A 17,884-nucleotide genomic window follows, 5' to 3' on the forward strand; every position below is an offset into this window, starting at 1 on the left:
GGTTTTGGCACTCAACATTATTAATTCAAAATCTGTTTTCTAACTTCTGGGACTCAACAAGAGAGAAAGACTATCCTATATCTGACTACAATGCCTTACATCTCTCCATTTTATAAGGCAAATTTCCTCAAACATATTGATTCATAAAATTCATGCGACTCCAAATAAGTCCTAATAAGAAAAATTAGGGAAAATATATCTTTTCGATTTAAAGATTTTTTTAAAGGGGAAAACTCTACTGTGCCAACATATTTTGCTTTTCCTTTCTTTCTCTCAACTGATAGAAAGATGATCAGAAATAACATATACTACTCCTTTATTACTTTCTGGCTTTAAAATATCAGCAAACAACGAGTATAAAAACATTTTAATAAAATCTTAAAATTAAACTCAGAGTTCATTCTTTCAGAAAAGTGCACAATTACATATTTTACTCACAGAAGAACTCCTTCAAAAACTTCCTCATTTTAATTAAAAATAAGTGTTAAAATGCATTTATTTAAAATATGTTGCCCATAATTTCAATAAAGAGGACAATCACATTTAGAGATCACTGTATCACCAATATAAGTTAAATATCTGAGATGTGCTTACACGAACTGTGACTTGCTTAGACGTATAACTATCTGACAGACAAAATAATTGTTTGGTATTTGGTCTACACACTAAAATAACAACTAGAACTCTCCCTAAGTATCTGCTATTTTTCTCTTAACCAAACATAAAACAAAATGCGCACAATGTCTAATTTTTCTACAGAAACACTTTGCCATTTGAAAGGGCACTCAAAATGTATCATGAATTTTAAATCAGGAAACTCAGAAATCCTAATACACACACAAAACCCGAAACCTTGTTGGAAAGATACGTCTGCAGTAAAATTTTGTTTTAAACATGTCTCTTAATATAACATTTAACTCATTAGGAAATTTTTTGAGCTAGTAATCTGCAATGAGAAAATACCTCTCTATTATTTATTTTTTCACTCATGTTACATGTAATTTCATTAGCAATTCAGATAAATGCTATGTACTAAGATGTAAAAAAATTGTGCATGCACATATATTTTGAATTTTAATTCATTATACTATTTTGGCTTTTGTATTTTTCTTATTTTCACTTAACACTTCAGATAGAATTTAGCTAGGCAAAGCTGCATTTTTTCTCTACTTTTAATAGACCATAAAAATCAAATGCATATTTTATATATTATTCTCTGGATGTTAAAATGTTTGATTCATAAGAAAGGCTTCAAAACAAGTCAGAAATGAAACTGATCTCCTTGTATATTTATTACCTGCTTACAACTCTCTTCTCAGTGCTATGAGATTATATTTTCCATTAGGAGGTTAGTTATGTTTTCTTTTACTTTATCTTTTAAAATATAGAATTTGAAAACTGATACATTAAAGGGCTTTATGCAAAGACTACATTAAAAATAATTTTATGGTTTTATCAGATTAACATAATTCTTCTTTTAAAATAAATTAGATGTTTAGTATATCCTAATTAAGTAATTTAAGTAAATTTTAACCTATATGCTTAATATTAATATGAATGTCTTTATAAGGAGAAAATAAATTTATTCTAGAAATAAATCCTTCAAATTCATACCAAAAAATTCAGCATTTTTCTCCCAAAGTTTTAAGATTCTATTTAACCACATGAACTTTTACATGTATTTCTTAAAACCTAAACCTCTATACTATGGTTTTTAAAAGTGTTTATATGTACCTATACTAATGTATTTAAAATTAGGAGAAATCTTTACTCTTGTGAATATATGCTAATAGAGAACAAACATTGCAATCTATTTCTTTTCCAGATGTATTGGTGACAAAACTAGAATGTATAAATCTGTATATCTTACAGCAGATTCTACGTATAATTTCTATAACTACTTCTTTCATCCTTTTAACTGCATAAAGTGCTTCAAAGCAACTCTAAATGTTTGTTTAAACATTTTAACTGCATTTTTAGTTTATCTGCCTTAAAACATCTGATTTTCATAGATGTAATTTGTACTGTTCATGTAAGTAAAATGCATTAATAGAATACTGCCAAAAATGGTATGAATTGCTAATATTCTAATATGCTCAAAAAGTTATTCTTTTTTTTTCTTATGCTACTAGTATGACATGAACAAAAACTGAAAAATAAAACACAGGTTCTTGCTTGATTAAACAGCTTCCTTATATTTACATTATGATCCTACAAAGCAATATTTTCCTGGCATGTGATTATATCCTAGAGTTTAAGCTTCTCTTTTACTGCCCAAGCCTTAATTAACTTAAATTCACTGGCCTGCTGATAAAGCAGTGGCCCATCTTTCAAATTTTCACAATCGTCCATTATTTATTATCACAAACGTTCACTTTTATGTTTAAGAATACTCCAAGTGTCTGAAATATGTAGTTCCTGATTTTGCTAAATATAACTTTAATTTTGTATTGTTTTAAATACTAAGAAAAAACAAATGATGGCAATCCTATTATCATTTCTGTCTATTAGAAAGTGCAAAAAAAAGGGGGGGTCTTGTTTTTCTTTCCTCCAGAAATTGATCTTTTTTAAATAAAAATTTTCCAACTAATTTGTTTTATTTAATTTAAAAAGCTGGCTTTCTATAATCTTCATGATGTTTTACATCAGTTAGGATGAGCAAAGCTTAAGTACATGTTACTTCTTTCCTCTAATTGAAATGCTCTCTTTTCAACAGATATATACTTAATAGAAAATGTTTCCTTACCCAAAGATGAAAAGTTTCACTTTTAAAAGAATCTCTCCGATTCTTCAGGAGATAAAACTTTTGACGTTTTTCTAAAAAAATGAAAAAGAGACAGGTTAATGATTATGATCATTTTTTCTGTTAAAAATCATAATATAGGATGATGGACATTTGAATTTTTTGAGTCTTACTTTTAGACAGCAAGGCTTAAATGTAAATAAATGAAATCAAAACTGCCAATTAAAAAACCATCCTGTTTTAAATTTTATCACAGAGCCTCATAAGAAGGTTTTAATACTCTTTCAACATATTTGTCATCAACTATCCTTATATGTTTTAAGATGCTTTTAAATACATAATAATGCCTGTTTTATACAGAGTGTCTATGGCCTAAATTTCTAATAAACACGTGAAAGAAAAAATATAACCCCTAAACTTTCTAACTTTCAAAGGCTTTTCTAGCGTCAAATCAATTACTTCAAAAAGAAATACTTAAAACACTAGATACCCTTAGACAGAAATACTAAATACTCTAAGACAGAGGAAGATTTAGGCTAAATTTTTTTAAAACAATTACCCTCTTTGTCCCTCTCCCTCTTTCTGTTCAAAATTTTCTCTCCATTTTAAAGCAGGTTTGTATTCATTAACTGACATGCATTCTCTCCAAAGAAAAATTATCTTCTGCTTAGAAATATCTTAGACTCCTTACATTTCCCCTACTTTTACATAAGGATCAACTATATCAAACTCTAGAAGAGGAAGAAGTTCCTGTTCCCAAAATTTGTTGTCCTAGATATGTTTTCTAATTTTCCTCCTATATAATTGTACCGCACTTAGCTTTTTTTTTTTTTTTTTTAACACACCAACAAGATTTTCCTAATATTGCTCTCCCCAACATCTGAAGGTATATTCTGATTTTGTTTCTGTGTTTGGTGTACATATTATAATCTGGGTACTGTTACCTCTCCATACTCCAAACATAAATATTTGCACTCCCCACCAGGAACCTGTGAGCTTTCATTCCCCAGACCCTAGTTATTGTCTGTTCTTCAACAGAACATCCCATTTAAGGTTCGAATGTGGATGAATAAAGTTGGAGAGCTTAGGGAGGTTAGAATGACAAGGAAGGCGGCCGACCACAGATACCACCATTCACATCTTTGAAAGTATCTCGTGCATAACTAACCTTGAAACTTTAGAGCAATACAGAACCTAAAAAATTCATATGCATAGTGCTAAAAAAATTCCTCTCCCTTAGGTCGCTATTGCCTCCTTCCCATTTCCAAAGCCATATATTCAAAGGATGTGACCTTTCGGGTACAGATGACTTTGTAAGTGTGAAGTGGACGTTTCTTTTGAGGGTAGGAGAGTTGGCCACTCACAGGCCCAACCAATGTCTAGGGCGATGCAACGTGACCTACTAGGTCTCCACTCAGACTCCACGTCTGAGTGCTGCCTCTCATTTCTCCTTGTCATATGCTCCTGAAGGACTGAAGGTAAGCAAATAACTACGCTATGACTCAGTTTCTTCGTCTCTGACTTGATTTCACCACCCAACAAGGGGCAGGTGCTGAAGTGGGGGAAGCCAGGGGAGTGAGGACCAAAAGGCCAAGAGAAGAAAGACTTGAACTAACATGGCATCTGTTCTTCAGCTGTACCCACTTTCCAGAAGTTTTTCTCCCGGCGAGGGACATGGCCTGAGAGACTGGGCAAGATTGAGAGGTACAATATGGAGAGCTTCCAATGTCCTCAGACCCTACAACAGCGCAGACAATAACATGGGCAGGAATAACAGCAATGTTTTTCTTTTTTAATAAAAAAATGACAAACTAAAAGCTTCTTTCTAAAATACTGCCATGATAGGTAAATGTTTTTTATAAAGAATAATACACAAGTGGGTTCAGAGCCATAAAAACCTTTTCTTTGCTTCAGCCTCTGTGCCTTGGCTTCTTTTTCTCCCTGTAAACAGACAATCCGGTCCTCATTCAGTAACCCTGTGCTATTGTGACTGGGGAGCAAGCACAATGGGGAGCCTTCAAACTCCTGGGAGAAACTCCCTCCAACCCAACTCGGGCTTGCAGAGTTGCACAGGAAACTCTGCAAAGCATTTTTAGTGTTCCCAGAAAGAATTCGTGCCCTCTCCACTACTCAGAACTCCACATCAAATTAATCTGACGCATGAGTTCCTATTGAGACACTATGTTATTTAAAAGAAAGCACGAAGCATAAACTTAGTTGACAGTCATTTTTTAAAAAGCCAAAATATAGTCATCCTAAACAGTAACAGATTAACAGATGAACATGAACTGCTTACTAGTTTCAACACCAGCTGCAAACGGATTGAGTCTTCATTTGCTGGAAGCATCAATGCTGCCAAACTCTCCCCCAAACTTCCTTTCCATTTTAGGAAACCAAGTTCCTAGAAATAATGAGAAAAAAAATATCTTTATCATGGGCTTTTTGAACATTAACTGCATATCCAATCTAACTATTTAGCATAAAATTAGTGTCCTCTCTCTCTCTCTCTCCCCCCACCCCCGCCCCCACTCTTCTTCCCTTTTTAAATTAATTTGGGAAAAATTCACTGCCATATCTACTCTTCTTTCCTACCTGGGCATCGCTCTAAAAGTTAAGAAACTTCATCTCTCTTTCCCTTCAACTTTACTTGAAATTCCTCCTTCAGCACACCACACATTTCCCTGGCTCCTCTGTACTGTGTTACTGGCCAGATTTCACCGAGCTCTGTCCTCATAGGAAATGTAAGATGTAAAACGAGAGGGTTCTACAGGACCATCTCCAGGGTCCCATTGGCTCTAATGTTCTGTATGTGTCTGTGGTGATCCAGAGAAACTGCAATAGCTCCATATCAGCACCCCAGTTTTGGTATCATTTCTATGTGTTACTGCTGTCACCATGCTTCTATGAACTTTTTGCTGAATTACAGTGTAACACACATTGATCTGTCTTTGAAGGCCAATTATCCCCTCTGCTTCTTCAACCCAATTCCTTTCTTTCTCTAAGAAACCATTCTCTGTCACTAATAATAACTCCATTCTCTCCATCAAGACCACCACTACCACCAGCAGGCTTCTTCTGGCTGAATCTCCTAATACTGTCACATGTTCTTCTAAGTAAAAAACAATAGTGTCTACTTGCCCAGTCCCTATCATCATCCTCATCCTCCTCTTCATCTATAACATTTACTGAGAACTTCCTAGCTGACAGACACTGTCCTAAGCACTGCACATTGGATCCTAATAACCTTGTAATGCAGATTCTATTATCAGCCCCATTTTACAGATGAGAAAATTGGGGCAAACAAAGGGTATGTCAGTTGCCCAAGATGTAATCCTAACAAATGAAGGAACCACATCTGGAAGCTACATATTTTGTACACAGAGTTTGCATCCATAACCACCCTGATGCACTGCCTTTCTGATTAAATGATTTCCATAGGCCCTCCCACCTCTAAAATGCATTGATTACCCAACACTTGATCATCTCAGAATGTCTAGTTTCCTAGCTGATGAATTAGGCATAATCAGAATATCTATTTTATGGAGTTGTGAGAGTTTAAAATTTTTAATGGAAAGCACTCAAAACAGTGCCCAGCACAGAGTAAATAGTTTGAAAAAAATGTTAGCAATTATTTAATGAGAGATCTCTTAATATGCAGACGAAGACCCTGAGGTCCATAGTTAGTAGAAAAACTAGACTTAGAAGTAATGCACCCCGTTCTTTTAAAAACTACCATTTGTTAATGCAATGCTAACTTCAGAGACACACTTAAATTTTAAGACTTTAAAACAGCTGCCCTCATCTTGTGTTTCTTAGTCTAGGGTTTTACTATTGAACCACACTCTTTCCCTGACTAAAAAGCAAATTCCCGGGAATCAAGGACTCCTTCTATCACACAGCTAGACTTTGTACCAGTAAATCAACAGTGTCTTCTTTTGGAAGACCAGTTTTACCAGAGATTTCATATCTATTAAAAATCACCTCCATGTTGAGTATATGTTTAAAGTAATTTCAAATGGTGATATTGATTTGGTGAAATATATTTGTCACCAGGGATCCCATACTTCAAATTGAGCCTATTTAATATTTGTTAATTGAAAAATAAATTGGTGTTCAAAAGGAAACATTTCCTTCTCTGTATAAACAAAACTGGCTCTGACCAGTGTGGTTCACTTGGTTGGGTGTTGTCCCACAGATTAAAGGGTCACTAGTTCAATTCCAGGTCAATGCACATGCCTGTTCAAGAATTCGGTCCCTGGATGGGATGCATGCAGGAGGCAGCCAATCAACACTTCTCCCTCTCTTTCTTCCTCCCTTACCCTCTCTCTGAAAGTAAATAAATTAAATTTAAAAAACTCGGGCTCACAAGTGTTGTATAGGTAACATTTATATTTTTAAATCAATGTGATGATAACTGGAGATTTAAGCATGCATTTGTGTACAGCAAGGATCAAAGGACCTGAAGTCAACCCAATTAAAGCCGGGCTCTCCCAGAATTTTATAATAAAAAGTGTCTTTTTACTATTAGAAGTATATTTTCTTTCTGTGGCCTTATGGCAATAAATAAATAAACACATGTATTTTGTGATAAACAAATGCTATAATAACATATCAAAAAGTATTACATTAGTTGCACAGAGCACAGCTACTGTAGTAAAAACTATTCCAAAGACAAAATACACATTCTTAAGAAGCATATTAATCTGGTAATTTCAAAGACTAAAATAAAATCATCTGGGTACAGTTTATATTTTTATTATTTATGTCATAAGCATCAGACTTTCAGTTATACCATGATTCTGTTTACTCTAATTTCCTCTCATGTTCTTATCCAAGAATCTAACTTTCTCAAACTTTTGTATTTCTGTGACTTTCTTCAAGGAACATTTTACCTGATCCTGAGGTCAGAACCCAAACTTTTCAGCATTAAGCTCAGGTAAATAAAAATGAATATGTCTTCATTTCTAAATGTCTAACATGCTCTTATTAGAGTTTTAATTCTAGAGTTTTAAATGCATTTAAAAAATAAAATATATAGTATTTTTTCACAAGATTTTCATTTCATACTGGTTTATAAATTACTGATCATACTCCAAGAACTAAAGCCCCTCTTCAGGACATCAAATTTGTCTATTACTCCAGAGAAATTTTTAATTCATGTTCCCCTCTTGTGCAAGCACAAAAATATTATCTTAATTGGATTTTTTTTACTACTTATTTTGGAAATTTTCAAAGAAAAGTATGACAAACATATATGCATACATAATCGCTATTTAACAATTATTAACATTTAGTCATATTCGATCTTTTTTTTTTGCTAAAGTTTTCTAAAACATACAGATAAAGCATTTCACTCCCAAATACTTCACTGTGCATGTCTAAAAAATAAGGACATTTTCCTACACAACCAGAATGCCATTATCACTCCACAAAATGAACAATAAATTCCTACTACCCATGCCATACTCTTATTTCTCTACTTGCAATCCAATTTTCTTAATAATATCCTTAAGTCTCTATTCTGTCATCAGTGACAGTACACATGTGTTCTTAGACAAAGCCACCTCTGAAGTGGCTAATTCTAACGAGTTCTGCTAAGGAAGCAACGCCCTCTCTGAACTGCTCCAAGCCCATTATCTGATGGATCATCAGACATCTTCTAATCTTGCCCTTATGACTATTGGAGATGTCACGTTCAATCAAACACTGATGAGAACTGGATAAAAGATCCTGTGGAATTTCAAATAGATATTTTGCCTTAATAATCAGTGTGCATTGAGGAGCAAAAAAAATGGAACAAAGAACCACAAAACCCTAAATATAGTCACTGTTTAAAATGAGGTTATTTTGCCTAATCATTCAGTACAGGTCTAGAGAGCTCAATCTACACAAGCTACAAAACTTGTGATCGTCTATAGAATAAATTCGCTGAAATTCAGAAAAAATTCATTTTTCTTTCCATTATTTACTTAATCCAGTAAAAGTGAAATTATAATAACCCATGGAATAACTGGATTATTTACATTTTTCTAGCAGTAAGAAATGAAGACCTAGGGGATCCAAGATGGCAGTGGGGTACGTGGATGTTACACTCACCTCCTTCCAGGACCAAACTGCAATAACAACTAGAATATAGAACAATTGACCTGAATAACTGACAGAAAAATAGCTGATCAGAAGTCTTATAACCAAGGATTTACAGAAGAAGACACATTAAGACTTGTAGGAAGGGCAAGGATGCATACAAAGAGAACATAACTCAACATAATAAAGGCCATATATGACAAACACACAGACAACATCATACTCAGTGGGTAAAAACTACAAGCGTTTCCCTTAAGATCAAGAACAAGACAGGGATGTGCGCTTTCAACACTCTTATTCAACAGAGTACTGAAAGTTCTAGCCACAGAAATAGGACAAGAAGAAGGCATCCAAATTGGAAAAAAAATTAAAAAATGAAGTGAAACTGTTACTATTTGCAGATGGCATGCTATTGTATACAAAGAACCCTAAAGGTTCCACCAAAAAATTGCTAGAACTGATCAATGAATTCAGTAAAGTAGCAGAATAGAAAATAAACATCCAAAAATCACTTGAATTTTTTTTACACCAAAAATGAACTACCAGAAAGAGAAACTAAAAAAAAAAAAAAAAAAAAATCTGTTTACAATTGCAACAAAAAGTAAATAAAATACCTAGGAATAAATTTAACCAAAGATGTAAAAGATTGTGTTTGTGGACAGGAAAAATTAACATCATTAAAATAGCTCTACCACCCAAAGCAATGTACAGATTCAGTGCAATTTCTATCAACATACCAATGGTTGTGTGGGACAGGGGAGAGCAATGTGGGGAAAATGGGAGAACAGTAGTAGAATAGGAATAAAGTTCTAAAAATAGTAATAATAAAAAAGAATGCATGAAAAAATAAATTAAATGGCAACAACAGCAACAACAACAAAACATGCCAATGGTGTATTTTCACAGAACCAGAATAAATATTCCATAAATGTATATGGAACTACAAAAGATCCCGAATAGCCACAGCAATATCGAGAACAGGGAACAAAGCTGGAGGAATCACACCACCTGATATCAAGCTATACTACGAGGCCACAGTAATTAAAACAGCATGGAACCGGCATAAGTACAGACGTATAGATCAATGGACTAGAACAGAGAGCCCCGAAATAAACCCATGCCTTAGTGGTCAATTAATATTTGACAAAGGAGGCAAAAACATGCAATGGGGTAAAGAGAGTCTATGTTATAAATGGTGTTGGGGAAACTGGACAGGGACATGCAAAAAAACTAGAGCACCTTAATATGCCACACACAAAAATAAACTCAAAATGAATTAAAGACTTAAATTTAAGACCCAAAACCATAAAAATCCTCGAAGAAAACACAGGCAGTGAAATCTCAGACATTTCTCACAGCAATATCTTTTCTGATATATCTCTTCCGGCAAAGGAAAACAAGAACAAAAACAAATGGGACCACAGCAAACCCAACAGCTTTTGCACAGCAAAGGAAGCCATCAACAAAAGGAAAAGACAGCCCGCTGAATGGGAGAACATATTCACCAAAGACACATCTGATAAGGGGTTAATATCCAAAATTTATGAAGAACTTATAAAACTGAACAGCAAAAAAAAGAAACAATCCAAATAAAAAGTGGGCTAAGAACCTAAATAGACACTTCTCCAAAGAGGACATACACAAGGCCAATAGACATATGAAAAGATGCTCAAAGTCACTAATCATCAGAGGGATGCAAATTAAAACCACAATGAGATAGCATCTCACACCTGTGAGAATGGCTATCATCAATAAATCAACAAACAGCAAGTGTTGGGGAGGATGTGGAGAAAAGAGAACCCCCATGCACTGCTGCTGGGAATGCAGTTTGGTGCAGCCAGTGTGGAAGGCAGTATGGAATTACCTCAAAAAATTAAAAAATGGAACTGCCTTATGATCCAGCAATTTCACTTAATGGAATATATCCGAAAAGAACCTGCAACACTAATACGAAAGAATATATGCACCCTTATGTTCATTGCAGCCTCATTTACAATAGCCAAGATTTAAAAGCAGCCCAAGTGCCGTAAATAGACAAGTGGATAAAAAAGCTGCGGTACATTTACACTATAGGTTACGACTCAGCCATTAAAAAAGGGAAATCTTACCTTTTGTGGCAGCACGGAAGGACCTACAGAGTATTGTGCTAAGTAAAATGAGCCAGTCAGAGAAATACAAGTACTGTATGATTTCACTTACATGTGGAATTTAATGAACAAAATCAGCTACCAAACAAAATAGGAACCGTTTTGTAGATACAGAGAATAGACCGACAGCTGTCAGAGGGGAAAGGTTTGAGGGGCTGGGTGAAAAATGTAAAATGATTAAGCAAAAAACAAAACAAAACAAAAAACAAACAAACAAAAAACACTTTAAAGACAAAGTCAACAATATGGTGATTACCAGAGGGAAAGGGATGCAGGGGAGGATAAATGGTGATGGAAGGAGAACACATAATATAATATGCAGATGATGTATTATGGAATTATACACCTAGAAGCTATATTATTTTATTAATCAATGTACACCAATAAATTCAATAAAAATTAATACAAAACAAAAAGTGAAGAGATATTTTAGGGGGTGGAGGAGACTGGAAGTTGCCCTGACGTAAATTTTAAATTATGCTCAGTCATAAAGACCAGGGTGAAAGATCTCTCTTGTCTTTTTATAGGAAATAATCAGAAAAAAAATAGAGAAAATAGGTAACCTAACTAAGATAACCCTTTCCCTTTTAGTTCTTCTGTAAGCTACTTGTTTTTGTTTTTGTTTTTGTTTTCTAGAAATGACCAAGTCTCTGATACAGAAGTCTGTCAAAAATTGATGCAAACAAGGGAAGGTGGTCAAGGATTTCACAAACTTTGGCACTTGAAGGTGACTTAAGGGCTATTCTTCCATGCCCTTTAGAATGAGAATGTAGCTTAGAACAGCTAAACATTTTTTCTTTAATCTTTATCTTTTGTATCTTCTATTTCCCCACAGAGCAACCTTAAAACGATGTGCTATGTTATTATTTTTAATTGTTATTTTTATTGGTTTACATATGACTAAACTAGTTAAGGAAGTACAGATTTTGTTTTTTCATTGAAGTAAAACTGTATGAGGAAAAGATAAAGATACCTCCTCTTTCCAAAGCATGCCACGTTATACTTTTCTATGTTTCTTTTTTTTTAATAAGGAAATTATAACAAAAGTATAAAGTAGAAAATATTTACAGATATTATCAGAACTGAATGAGGCACACTCATCAACACTCAGCTATATGCCACCCCCTTAAGATCCTAGTTCTAAAAAACATGCCAAAATGCCTACATGGACATTTATAAAAAATGTATGCATAGAAATGATTACACGTGCTATGATAACTTATGTAGAGAAAGGCAAAGTGAACTTTTATCAAAATGAGACCCAAGGACAGCTTGGGAAACCAGAATCCAAACAACCTCGAAATACACACACACAATTGAATTTTAAATGCCTCACAGGAAAAGGGGATTTTTTTTTTTTCCTCTAAAAGAATTTTTTTTAATGAAGTTTACCGTATAAGCAGTTCTGTATTATGCCCTCCTTTACAGGCATTTAACTGTCCAAGAGGCAGCATGTCAGCGTCACTTACCTAGTAAATATTTACTGGTTACCTCTGTCTGACTGATAATAGAAACACTGGTCTTTAAAGTTGGAGGGGTCCTCAGACATCATCTGCTTCAATTAATTTGCTCTACAGATGAAGACAAGAAAGGTAAAATGACTAATCAGGGCCACTCAGCTTGCTGAACTGTTTACCTCCTCAAATAGATGGCAAAGAGCTCAAAAAGGAACTGCCAGATAGAAAGCCACGACATGAGAGAGAACAATTATGAAAACGAAAAGATTGTGAATTGTTCTTCCTGATAATGTTTCAGAAGAAGAAAAAGGTTGTTTCCTGTAACATCCCATTGAATGGGAACAAGAAGGCAGCAATTGTGATGATCACGTGGGCAAGGACGCATGCACAGCCTGTCTGTCCATCTGCACACGTGCTGAGTGGCTCTGCAGCCAATGTCATGGTCACGGATGGATTTCTGGGTTTTTAGATCACCATAAATCCTTTACACTCTTTACTTCTACTTTTTGCCATTTTTCTTGCTTTAAAGGTTTTATTCAGGAGAGTGGTAAGGGGAGGTGAAAAATAGCTAAGTTACTTATTAATTTTTCTGGAAAATTTGATGACTAAAGGAAAAGATTGAGGACTTTCTTTTAGAGGATGCTAAAAGGCAACTATTCAAAACAGAAAAGAAGCTGCTGTCACTAGAAATTCGAATGAAACTGATTCTAAATTCCATTGAGTCTGTGGCTGAGGCAATATGTCCTTCCACAAAGACCTAGAGAGAAGTGATATCCGAGGAGGGAAACCTCACCAGGCAGGCTCAATAACCTCTATGAATGGGACCACCAAGGGGTTTGAACCCTCTACCATTCATCTCTTCTAGACTAAAGGCACCATAACCTCTGTTCGTTAGAATCACCCGGTACATTTAAATCTCAGAAAAAGAGAAAATTGAACAAACACTAAGGACAAACAAAAATATAATAGTAACTTTCTCAAAGTACATTTAGAGATAATGAAACAGACTTAATCCCGTTACGAACAAAAATACCACAGGTGACCACAATTTAAATATCAAGTATTATAGGGCCCCATTAGAATCATTTGACACAGCTCGCCTGAGAAATTGTAATATTATAAAATTTACTATATTTTGTTAAGAAGTCTGGATAATTTGTTCAATACAAAGGGCTTGCAAATAGGCTTTGTCAGAAATGCCAGTTAACTAGATCATTCCAGGTTTGTGGACAGAGAGGAATAAAGACACTTCTTTTTTGCCCCCCTACCTCCCACGTTAGCCACACTTGCCTAGAAAAATACCATTGGGTAAATCTACTTCCAAATCTATCAACATGGGAAAAAATTGGTGGGGATGGGGGTCATCTTTGGCCAAGTATTAATTATAAATATAGACTCAGACATTGGGTGAAATGTGGTTATGAAATTAATGGTATGGATTATCTATAAAACTGAATGACATTCTTAAATGATCACATTGTATAGCCCATAACACTTCGGATTAAGCCAGTCAAATAATGTTGCAAAAGTCAGTACTACTTGTTTAAAAATTACTTAGATAACCATCAGAGCTTTATAAAAGAGGTTTGGGATACCTCTACCACTGGTATACTACATGCAGTATCACAGTTAGAGCCGTAATTCTGATAAATATATAACACCAGGTCTCCTGGTCCCAGTAGCTCAGTTAGTTAGACCGTTGTCCCAATACACCAAAATTCCAGGTTCAATCCTTGGTCAGGGCACATACGAGAACCAACCAATGGATGTATAAATAAGTGGAACAACATTGATTATTCACTCTCAATTTTATGTGTGTGTGTGTGTGTGTGTGTGTGTGTGTGTGTATCTCCAAAAGAATGTAAGTGTTTGCATTCCTTTCTTTCTCTAGCCACAGCTATAAAGCAGATTGAAAAAAACGTTTAGAAAGTTAACACAGCTCTGAAGATCAGCTCTAACCCAGTCAAATTTGTATTAGGACACAAGGTTTTTAAGTACAAGTAACTTCAAAATTTGTTTGGGGGTCCATTTTTATTAACATTTATACAAGGTGGGGAAAAAGTAGGTTTACAGGTCTGAGTATGCAAAATAAAGAATTCATTCTTGTATTATTATTTATTGATCATTGCATTATCTTCTGTACAACCAACTGTAAACCTCCTTTTGCCCCATCCTGTATTTAAGCAACAACTTTTTGCATAGCTGATTTCTATCTGTAACTTGTTAGTAGTGCTCATCTGAATACCTAACAAAACTGGAGAATTAAAAATGCTTTTAAAATGCTAGCCAATAGTGACAGTGAGAAGTGATCAAGTCTAGAAGGTTGGTTTTGTTGTTTTGTGTGGGTTTTTTTTTTTTTTTTTTTTTGTATCACTTGGATAGTAATAGAGACATAGTTCATAGTTGCCAAGATGAATGAATAATGATGTCATTGAGAAAGCTTAAATATTTTTGATTTGGGGTAAATTTCAGCAGAAAACTCTTCAGCAAAATGGGATATCACTATAAAAACAGGACATGGGATGCTGACAGAAAAATTTAAGGAAGAATTTTTTTTTATGAGAGAAAAGACAGTTTCATTAAGATGGGCTCCAATTTCCCCAGTAATTTTTAAAAAATAATTAATTTGTAATATTTATTTTATTTGGCATGTTGCAAATATTTAAAACTATAATTGTATACTTCTTTTTATATAGAATTTTGTAACAAAACAATAATTCCATGAAGACAAAAACTTCTGGACCAATATTAAGCGTTTTAAAACATTACTACTTGCCTTAAATTAGCAAAAGGGAAATTTTGCCAGTGTTTTTTAATTTTTTTCTAATAATACTCTTAAAATACAGATTTAAAAATTTTAAACATTAGGCAAAATAAAATTTTTTAAAAATTTCTTAAAGATTTATTATTTATCATAATAAAGATTGCAAAGATTAGCATTACATCAAAATCTGGAGAAAAGAATATCATTTAAAATATCTGAAAATATATTTTAGAAATAAACACAATTTACTTGTTAAGCTTTTAGTAATTTTGGCAACTACTTGTAGAGACCAGAATATAGATTTTTTTAAATACTATGAAATTTTTAAAAGTCAATGAAAAATTACATGCTATCAGATATACTATCACTACTTTTAAATGTTTAAGTATCTAGATAATGCATAATAGATAAATAGTAATAAAACAGTAAAATGCCAATTTAGTTTTTATCTATGGCTCTTACTTAATAAGATATCACTATAAATTTTTTGTTAAATTGTCATTTTTAACTCAAATATATGTATATATTTCTTCTTAAATGCAGTTTATTGTAATCAAGTTTTTTTTTTTTTAATTAAGGACTAGTGCTTATGCATTTAGAGGGCAAATTCAGGAAATAATAGGGTTTATCCCTAAATTTCCCTTAATGTTGCTATAGTTCTATATAATTACTATGAACAAATTTACTGTGCTTTTATAATGTCAGTATATCTGTATGAAAACCAAGAATCTGCACAGGGCTAGGTTGCCTGCGTGAGGCCTGACAACTGAATGCTTGTAAACATCAGGTAGCTAGAACTGAGTCAGAATAACGTTTTGTGCTCTCTGAAACCAAGCCATCCCTCTTTAACTTTCAAAATCATGAGATTGATTAATTTATAAAGTAAATTGAAGTAAATGTAACTGGTTAGCCATGGATTTGAAGGTTCTAAAACTGTATTAAAATTTCCCTCTTTACTGATTCTTTCTATGTCCTCTGTAATAGCCATTATTATTATTATCCATAGAACATATAGCATTTATTCCTATGTCACTGCAAATACTTAGTTTAGTAAGATATAATTATAAACCATGTATTGAGTTATATTTTACATCAAAATTGTAATCTGCTGCAGCTTTTTCATTTAAATCTAAGAGCTGGTAAAATAAAAAATTTAAAGACTGTTATTTCCATTTGAAAACGTTAGTTATGATATTACAAGTTCAGATTAAATTAAAATAATGTTTTTTTTCTGAAATCATTGTTTAAGCAACTTCTAAAAATAAAATGCAAGAAAATTTCAATATGCCATATACTTTCTGTTTCTTGCTACTTGTTCATGTATTTGTATGTAAAACAAAAAGGCATGATTTTATATACATTTTATAAACCAATAAAGGAGTATCTGACTAGTTCTAGAATGTATACTCTACCTTTAGAATTTATAAGCAAATTGAAATAAATGGAGGGTTTATATCCTAACTAAAGGATACAAAATTCTGAGTAATAAAATACCAATGTATTTAAATGCTTGCCATTCAAAATAAAATTTTGTTATTTGGCTTTACAAATCGAAAAGGAACTTAACTAAAGTAATTTTTAATATTTTGTATTTAGTTAAGATTGCTTTTAGTTTTTAGAAAATATTTTAAATTAGATTTCTATCTAGAATGTATACATCTCCATTGTTTTAGAAATAGATATTAGTTTTTTAATTCAATTTTTTAAAAATTTAAATAAAATACTTTAAGCAATTAATTTCTTAGTAATTCCTTGCTTCTCTTGGAAATAAAACTTTTATCTAATGAAATTAGCTCATTTTTCCTTCAGTATCTCAAATACTAGTTTTTTAAATATCAAGAATTTAAGCTGTTCTTAAAAGCATAGAAGAGTTTTAAATATTTACAATAATTTTATTCCTAAGTAAAAATATTTATAAATTAGAAATAATTCATGTTAAAATTTAGAAATTGCCAATGATTTCTTATGGGAGAAAAATAAAGATTTATATTGCTTTTATACTACCGTATGTTAATTACTAGCCCAAAATTATTTATTTTGGTGTTTTTAATACTTTTTGAAACATTAAAGACAGATTTCAGGACTAAATTGACAATGAACTTATATAGTTATCAATTTGCCTTCATCACAATGTCTCTGGCAAAATCTAAACATTATTTGTAGGGATAATATCCTCTTCTCCTCATTTGGTTGTTTCTTTTAAAATAAGGTTCACATAAACATGTGGTAAAATTTTTTGCATGCTTACAATATATTTATAAGATATGATTCCTAAAAGAAACATATTTTAGTCATATTTTCTTTTTTTCTGAACTACAAATCAATTGCCAAATTGATTATTTGGTAATACTCAGAATTTAGTTTTTCAGATTATTTTAGAATTATCTATTTTTACTTTAATTCTGAAAATACATTAAGTTAAAAATATATATAATTACATCATTTTAAACAGTAACCATTAGCTTAGCATTTAGTGATTAAGGCCAATATTTTGCCACAAGCTTTATAAAACGTTTATGTTAAGAGTTTACAATATCTAATTATAACATCTTTAAAAAATCTTCAAATATGACAAAACTGTAATGAAAAATCTTAAAAGTTAAATTTTGAAAAATTTTAATTTTTGGTTTTGTTTTCTTTTTCTATTTCAGTAATCTAGTTTCATAGAGTTTAGGCTTTTTAAAAACTG

The 17,884-nt window shown here is 32.7% G+C and overlaps 1 long non-coding RNA gene across 1 annotated transcript; it reads right to left on the bottom strand.

Annotated features, from left to right (window-relative positions):
* Positions 1-2,756: 2,756 nt before the first annotated feature.
* LOC150017940 (uncharacterized) lies at positions 2,757-12,526 on the bottom strand. Its single transcript, XR_016509182.1, has 3 exons — positions 12,444-12,526; positions 5,040-5,144; positions 2,757-2,817 (listed from the first exon to the last, which is right to left on the bottom strand). It is a non-coding gene; the product is annotated as an uncharacterized LOC150017940 (long non-coding RNA).
* Between the last annotated feature and the right edge of the window lie 5,358 nt (positions 12,527-17,884).

This window comes from Furipterus horrens, unplaced genomic scaffold, assembly GCF_987537825.1.
Source record: "Furipterus horrens unplaced genomic scaffold, mFurHor1.1.pri manual_scaffold_2, whole genome shotgun sequence".
NCBI lineage: Eukaryota > Metazoa > Chordata > Mammalia > Chiroptera > Furipteridae > Furipterus > Furipterus horrens.